The sequence below is a fragment of the Lissotriton vulgaris genome, unplaced genomic scaffold (assembly GCF_964263255.1).
Source record: "Lissotriton vulgaris unplaced genomic scaffold, aLisVul1.2 SCAFFOLD_2237, whole genome shotgun sequence".
Lineage (NCBI taxonomy): Eukaryota > Metazoa > Chordata > Amphibia > Caudata > Salamandridae > Lissotriton > Lissotriton vulgaris.
The window spans coordinates 148,886-157,212 of record NW_028247956.1 but is presented as its reverse complement, the minus strand read 5'-3'; the positions used below and the strand labels follow the sequence as shown (position 1 = coordinate 157,212).

The 8,327-nt window shown below is 51.8% G+C and overlaps 1 pseudogene; it reads right to left on the bottom strand.

Annotated features, from left to right (window-relative positions):
* Positions 1-764: 764 nt before the first annotated feature.
* On the bottom strand, positions 765-1,618 carry LOC147664965 (uncharacterized; annotated as a pseudogene).
* Between the last annotated feature and the right edge of the window lie 6,709 nt (positions 1,619-8,327).

The window sequence follows — 8,327 nt, the reverse complement described above, 5'->3', positions numbered from 1 at the left end:
CGGAAAAGTGAGAAGTAATTTGTAACCACAAGTTTACTTGTATTTCTAGGACTCATAAGGATTATCCCCAGTGTTGGTTCGCTCATGTTACATAAGAATGGCTTTCAGATAGATAGATAGAAGCTTTTCTGGCATTAGGAGCAATGTAAACATTTTTCCCCACTGTGAAGTCTCTGATGAAGAATGAGATACCTTTTCTGAATAAATCTTTTCTGGCAGTCCCCAGAATAGAGGCTCTCATGGTCAGAGAGGTATTGCTGTAATTCACTTTTCCCTGTATCTGTTTGCTCATGTAGAGTGTGATTGTGTTTAAAATTGAAGCTTTTCTGGCATTCAGAGCACTGATGATCATTTCTGATCGTGTGCGTTTGCTTATGGTGCTTGTAACAATCTCAACTCTCAATCTTGTCTATCTTTCAGAGCAGTGATAAGGTTTTTTCCCAGTGTGTATTCTCACATGTTCAGTAAGAGATTCATGGCTAAAACATTCTTGGCATTAAAAGCACTGATAAGGTTTCTCCCCAGTGTGGGTTCTTGAAATGTTTAGTGAGACCGCTTTGGTCATTGAAATATTTCTGGCATTCAGACCACTCGTATGGTTTTTCCCCAGATCTTGTATGCTGAGTGAGACTGCTTTTGTCACTGAAACATTTATGGCAGTCAGAGCACTGATGAGGTTTTTTCCCCAGTTTGGGGCCCTGTAGGCTGTGTGAAACTTCTTTGGACATGGAAACATTTCTGGCATTCATAGCACTTATGGCTGTTTAGCCAGTGTGCGTTCTTGCATGTTGAGTGAAACTTTTTTTTCCACTGAAGCATTTCTGACATTCAGAGCATTGATAAGGTTTTTTCCGAGAGTGGGTTCTTGTGTGTTGACCGAGACTGCTTTGGGTACTAAAATATTTTTGGCATTCAGAGCACTGATAAGGTTTTTCCCCAGTGTGGGTTCTTGTATGCTGAATAAGAGTGCCTTTTTCACTGAAACATTTCTGGCATGCAGAGCACTGGTAAGGTTTTTCCCTGGTGTGGATTCTTGTATCTTTAGTGAGTCTGCTTTTGCCACAGAAACATTTCTGGCATTCAGTCACTGAAAAGGTTTTTCCCCAGTGTGGGTCCTTGTATGCTGAGTGAGACCACTCTGGTCACGGAAATATTTCTGACATTCAGAGCACTGATAAGGTTTTTCCCCAGTTTGGGTTCTTGTATGCAGGATGAGACTTCTTTTTTCACAAAAACACTTCTGGTATTCAGAGCACTGATAAGGTTTTTCCTCAGTGTGGGATACTGCATGTCAAGAAAGACTCTGTTTAGTACGAAACCTTTGCTGGCATTCAGAGCACTGATAAGGTTTTTCCCCAGTATGGATTCTCAGATGTGCAGTTAGAAGAAAATTACGTTTGAAATTCTTTTGGCATTCAGAGCACTGATAAGGTTTTTCCCTAGAGTGGATTTTTGCAGGCCGGAAAAGACTCTGTTTGATATGAAACCTTCGCTGGCATTCAGAGCACTGATAAGGTTTTTTCCCAGTGTGGATTCTCAAATGCTCAGTGAGATAAGATTTACGTCTGAAACCTTTTGGGCATTCGGAGCACTGAGAGAGTTTTTCCCTAGTGTGCATTCTCACATGTTCAGTGAGGTGAGATTTATAGCTAATTCTTTTTTGCCACTTACATCTTTTTTCCCTTGTTTTTGTTATTGTGCGATGAGCAAAGCTGGTGTGAACACCGATTTAGTTCTTGCAGACAATGTTTTTATAATATTTATTTCTTTTTTTTTTCTAAATTATGTTTATTGCGGCGTAGATAGTAAAGAGGCACAAATTATACAGTCATCAAGCCAGTTGATATGTAAAGAACAGGAAGGTTAGTCCCAAAGTAAATACACAGCCAATTACGGCCCACATCCCGGAGGCAGGGCGGCGTCAGAATGAACCTATATACGAGTAGAGAAAATTGCATTTGTGCTTCAAATATCAGGAAAACAGTATCTATGTCTACGCCAATTTTCTTATGTTACATTTCCACACTCTATAACGGTATAACAGTAACGAAGAACCCCATGAATGGCATTTCTAGTGCTGATCCGAATACAGGAGGAGATGAATGCAAGGGCCAGTTAGGACGCGGTCATCACAGTGCAGGGTGGTCAAATGGGAATCACAGCTAAATACAAACATATCTATTAAGGAATATCGGCATGGCACAGGGGACCTCTACACTGCCTCCCGACACCTCGCCCCAGACTGCCCCCCCCCCCATCGCCAGACTCCGAGGAAGCGGAGGAAAACAACTCAGCGCTAGTGGCTTCCGAATCATCCTCCTCCATCCCCTCCATACACATGGTTCTCCAGGCGAGTAAGTCATCCTGGAGCTTTCCGTCCTTGCGAGTGCGCTGCATATGTGTCTCCTCTGCCAAGGCCCATTCCTTGGCGTCTCTTAACCAATGAGAGATTTCAGGCGCCCTCTGGCCCATCCAGGTAATGGCCACCCGTCTCCTTGCCAGAACCAATCGAAGTTGCAACAATTTGTAAGACAGACCTTTCTTCTATAGCTTGGGCACTAACCCCAGCAGACAGTGAAGCGGGTCCAGCTGCAACCTAAGATGTGTGGTCCGGGCAATATGAACCACCACCCTGCGCCAAAAATCGTGGACCAAGGGACATTCCCATGCTAGGTGCAGGAATCCCGCCCTCTCTATCCCACACCTAGGGCAATTATGGCGTCTATCTGGCGAAATGCGGTGGAGGGAGACGGGTGTCATGTAAGTGCGGTGGACAAAATTGAAGTGAACAAGTTTGAAACGCGCATTGCAAGACACTTTACGAGTCAACAGCCCAATCCGCTTTCTCTGGGCCGGATCTAATTCTATCCCCAGGTCTGCCTCCCAAGCCACCCAGGCCGGCGCCAACGGGGGAGTCGAGTCTCTGCACATGGCAGAGTAAAGGAGGGAGATCAGGCGCCTACCTCTCCCACAGGATAAGATGATGTCCAGGGTATTAGTGAGCTGGGGTGCCTCTGGGAATTGGGGCCACGTTGTCCTGGCCACGTCCCTAAGACTTCCGTAATGTAGGTATTGGCCCTCACTGAGTTCAAAGGAGTCCACAGCTCTCTCAAAGGACACAAAAGAGTCGTCCGGGTAGAGATCTGCGAGGGTCTCGCAACCGCCCAAGCGCCACTCTCGGAAGGACATATTTGCCTCCAGTTTGAGTATCGGGGCCAAGATCCAAATGGAGAGCTCCCTATGGAATGGCGCGCGTCTCAGAACTTTCTTGATGAACCGCTGCCACATGTTAGCCGTATGCCTTACCACATAGGGCCGAGTATCATCAATCAATCAATCAATCAATCACAGCATTTATATAGCGCACTACACACCCAAAGGGTCTCAAGGCGCTAGGGAGGGGGGGTCTGCTACTGCTCGAACAGCCAGGTCTTGAGTTGCTTCCTGAAGGCGAGGTGGTCCTGGGTCCGGCGGAGGTGGGTCGGGAGGGAGTTCCATGTCTTGGCGGCGAGGTAGGAGAAGGACCGTCCCCCTGTGGTGGCTCTTCGGATGCGGGGGACGGCGGCGAGGGCGTGGCCGGTCGATCGAAGCTGGCGTTTGGGAACGTAGAAGTTGAGGCGGCTGTTGAGGTATCCCGGGCCTTGGTTGTGTAGGGCTTTGTGTGCGTGGGTGAGGAGTCGGAAGGTGATTCTCTTGTTGACCGGGAGCCAGTGCAGGTCTCTCAGGTGTCCGGAGATGTGGCTGCGCCGGGGGATGTCCAGGATGAGACGTGCTGAGGCGTTCTGGATCCGCTGAAGTCTCTTCTGGAGCTTGGCGGTGGTTCCGGCGTAGAGGGAGTTGCCGTAGTCCAGACAGCTGGTGACGAGGGCCTGGGTGACGTCTTCCTGGTCTCGGTGGGGATCCACCGGAAGATCTTACGTAGCATGCGCAGGATGTTGAAGTACGACGAGGAGACGGCGTTGACTTGTCTGGTCATGGAGAGGGAGGAGTCCAGGATGAAGCCCAGGTTGCGTGCGTGGTCTGTAGGTTGGGGTGCGCTGCCCAGGGCGGGGGGCCACCAGGAGTCGTCCCAGGCGGAGGGTGTGGATCCCAGGATGAGGACTTCCGTCTTGTCCGAGTTCAGTTTCAGGCGGCTGTTCTTCATCCATTCGGCTACCTCTTTCATCCCTTCGTGTAGGTTGTCTCTGGCGGTGGCGGGGTCGTTGGTGAGGGAGAGGATCAGCTGGGTGTCATCGGCATAGGAGATGATGTTGAGGTTTTGCTGGCGTGCGATGTCTGCGAGGGGGCCCATGTAGACGTTGAAGAGGGTTGGACTGGGGGGGAGGAGCCAAGATGGCCGCGGAGACGGACGTGTAGTCTCCCGGCTCCCGGAGCCCTTATCTCCCGCACAGCCATCCTGTCCGCTATCCTGCTATTTTGTACCAGCGGGATGTTTGGAAACGTTTCCTGACTCTACGGGTGTTCCTCCGATGTCCCTGCCTGCTTGCTAACCTGGGGTATCGTCGAGATACACGCCGACCCCTCTCCTAGTCCTGGACCCGGGACCTACGATACAGCGCACCGCCTGTGTCTACTGCAGCTGCGGGGGTCGATCGCTCTGGAACGGTGCTGACATCCTTTGTGGTCCTTTACACCGGACGCTTGTGTGGAGGGCACTGCTGGCCAGCTGGGAGTCTGTCTCATCTCCTTCTCTGTGGGACTCTGAAGGTGAGCCGCGCACCGCTCCCTCCAGTGTTGGAGGTGCCCCGGACACCGGGGCTCCTTTCTTGCCTCGCCTCTGCCTGTCCCGAGCGGAAAGGGACGCCCCGATGTGAGCCGTCCACGACTACGGACTTGTCTTGCTCCGAAGAGATTGACTATCGTGCCACAGCGCTGACCTCGCCGGTGATCCTTTGTTGTCCCTGGAGATAGGATCAAGACGGCTGGCTCCCCAACAACTATGGCGGACGGCGCTTCGGCTTCTGCCCGGTGTGCCCAGCTCATACCCGATTGGGAAGCGGACCTGCCTATTGCGCCTCGCACCGAGGGGGTAATGAATGATCAACAGCCGTTTACTCGTGCTTCTGTGCTTTGTGCCCTTACTCAACTGCGGAATGAGTGGCGTGAAAACTCGAGACTGTTAAGGGAGAAACTGGATGGGTTTGTGACTGGATCATGCTATGCTTTGCTCGGTTTCTCTTCTTGCAATGTCTACCAGCCTCCGCTGATCCCTGTCGATGATACATTGTTGCCGCGGGAGCGTGTTCCTAAACTGCAACTTTGCGTGGATACAGAGTGTGAGCTGCGATTTAACCGCCCTGGTGCTGATACAGTGTCTCTTTCCCCGGTGCGACACTCAACCTTGCCTACTGAGTCCACGGGGCTGCTGCTACAACATCCGACTATCCCTATATACTGCGCCTATTCAATGGAGACATTGACACCTTCTGCAATGCAAAGAGTTATTATATTGATAATGCAGCTCCTTCTATGTGTCGGCTCTGGTTGGGACTGGCGACATCCATTTTGTCCCTTGACATTCCTTCATCATCGAGTGCGGCCATTTTGCCTCTTTGCTCTCACTGGGGCGGGCTTTCTCCTTTTCTCCTACGGTTGTGGCCTCTCACGGGGGGGAGGTACGTGGGGCCACCCGAGATCGGGCCAGGGCTAGGCGATTTCTTTAATGTGATGGACGCATTGTTGGGCGGGGACTAGGATGGGACTGTTTTTTTGTCTGATTTACTTGCATATTTGGAAATGACTCTCCCCACCTACAATTCTGCTTGCTACTTTTGTCGTGCTGATGGTACTTGGGGTGGGGGATGCTTACGGGGCCGATGGAGACCGGGAGTATGTTTACTTTCCTCCTCCCGCTTTCTCTGAGAGTTGGAGATTGGGATCTTTTTTTTTTCTCACTCTCTCTACTCTCTTTCCCACTTGGGGGTTCTCTTGGGGCGACAGGCATGCCTATTGGGGGGGGGGTGGGCCGTGGCCTTCCGCTGGTATGCAGGGTGGGGGGGATGGGATGTGTTTTATGTTTTCTCTTTGTTTCTATGGCCCTCTTTCTTTTTCTTCTCTTCTTCTGTTTCTTTCTCTTCTACACCTCTTCGCTTCCTTTGGGGTTGGGGTTCCGTGCCATTAGGAAGTTTATGGTATTCTATTATTATGTGACATAGCGGTTGGTCCTGGTTCTTTAATAGTGGTCAAATTACTTTCTGATAACTGCCTTCCTCTATCACGCCTTCTTCTGGGTGCTCCTTGAATTATGATAGCTATCCTGGTCAATGATTAGCCTCTACTCTTTTCGTAGTTTTGTAAATTGTACTCAACAAAATCATAAAATTAAACCTTTTTCTATCCTTATGCTATGGTTCTATGCTCTACACGCTACTTTTCGCTCAGAGACTGCTTTAACGGCGTTCTGTCCCGATGGCTCTGTTTTATCCTTTTCTCATATGTCATAGCGGCCGGCCCGAGGGGTTGTAGGCAGACGCTGTGTATTGTGCACTCTACAAATAAAGGTTTTAAAAAAAAAAAAAAAAAAAAAAAAAAAAGAAGAGGGTTGGACTGAGCGAGGAGCCTTGAGGGACGCCGCAGATGACTTCCGTGGCTTCCGATCTGAACGGAGGGAGGCGGACTCTCTGTGTTCTCCCGGCGAGGAAGGAGATGATCCACTCCAGTGCCTTCTCCTGGACTCCGACGTTGCTGAGGCGCTGTACTAGGGTACGGTGGAAGACAGTGTCGAAGTCCGCGGAGAGGTCTAGGAGGATGAGGGCCGCTGTTTCTCCGTTGTCGAGCAGGGCACGGATGTCATCGGTGGCTGCGATCAGGGCGGTCTCGGTGCTGTGGTTGCCACTTTTCCCGCCGCTAGCCCCCTGTGGCCCCGCCCACCACCGGCCCATTGGCCCAGACGGTAGCCCAGCCCAGCTGACCCGCCCTCCCGTCCCCCTCTTAAGGGGAGAGCCTGGTTGACCGCGGGAGTGACCGCTGGGCCTTTTTCAAGGTCGGGTCACCCCCTTGCAATCGGAATCAATATGCACAGAATGCCAGTGTCATCTTTGTCACGAACCCAATCCCACCCCCAAACAACCCCAACATACGAAACTTTTGCATGAACACCCTCATCCCCACCACCCACGAGCAATAGGATAGCAACAACCAAAACCGCCACCCCGCCCTTCCCCCGCCAGTGCCAGGACGTGCACAGCCACGCCATACAACACACTCCACACACTCACACACAGCAAAACCACCCCACCCACCCACTCTCCCAGCTCCCCGAAAGACCCAACGATTCTGATATAAGAACCCGGGTACATCTCCCCCGCTGAGTCAGCAATGTGGGAATGGCATCCGCCACCCTCACCTCCTACCTCCCGCAGCTCATATGACCCAGACGCCAATCACAAGGTACCAACCAGTGTTCGAAAAGGCCCCAGCGACAATGATGAAATGTGATCGATCAAAGAGTTTCAGGGCCATGGAGAACTGCACAATAAAGGCGGGTTTACAGTGGAGTCATTGGAGGCAGAGCAAGGATCATTCCAACTCCGGCGCCGGTAAGGCAGTCTCCGGGACCACCGGAGCTGTAGAATCCGTGTTTAGCAGTGTTTCCTGCAAAGTGTCCGGTACCAAGATATCATTAGGGGCAGCCACCCCAGTCGAACTCGAGCCAGTTCTCGTAGGCGAGTCGTCCATTAGGATGGCCCCATCCGGTCCCACCGTGGGTCGAGCCTCAGGAGAACCACGGGACCCAGAACGGCGGTTTCTCCTGCCACGCCGCCTCTTCTGTGGCCTGGTCCCCCAAGTGTGCCGCGAGCCCCCTCTCTCACCTGGGGGCAAATCGTCCCCTCTGATCTCAAGCCACTCCCATACCTCCGCTGGTGTCTCAAAGAAATGTGCCCGGCCCTGGGAGAGCACTTTGAGCTTGGCAGGATATAGAATCATGTACTGAAGCTGCATGTCACATAGTTTTTGTTTAACTCCCAAGTAGGATTTCCTTTGTTCCTGCACCTGCTGGGTATAGTCAGGGTAGATTGATATGCGGCTGTTCTCAATCGTGTGGGGCCCCGACTCCCTCGCCGCCCTGAGAATGCAGTCTCGGTCCTTGTAGTTCAGGATTTTCGCGATGAGGGCTCTAGGAGCCTCCCCTGGTCGTGGAGGGGGCACCAGAGCTCTGTGTGCCCGTTCCACAATGAAGACGCTGGACAACCCATTCGGACATAGGTGCTCACGGATCCAAGTCTCTAGGAAGCGCTCAGGGTTCCCCGCCTCTAGCCGTTCCGGCACTCCCAGGACCCGTATGTTGCTCCGACGCGCCCTCCCTTCTGCATCCTCGGCGCGCCTCT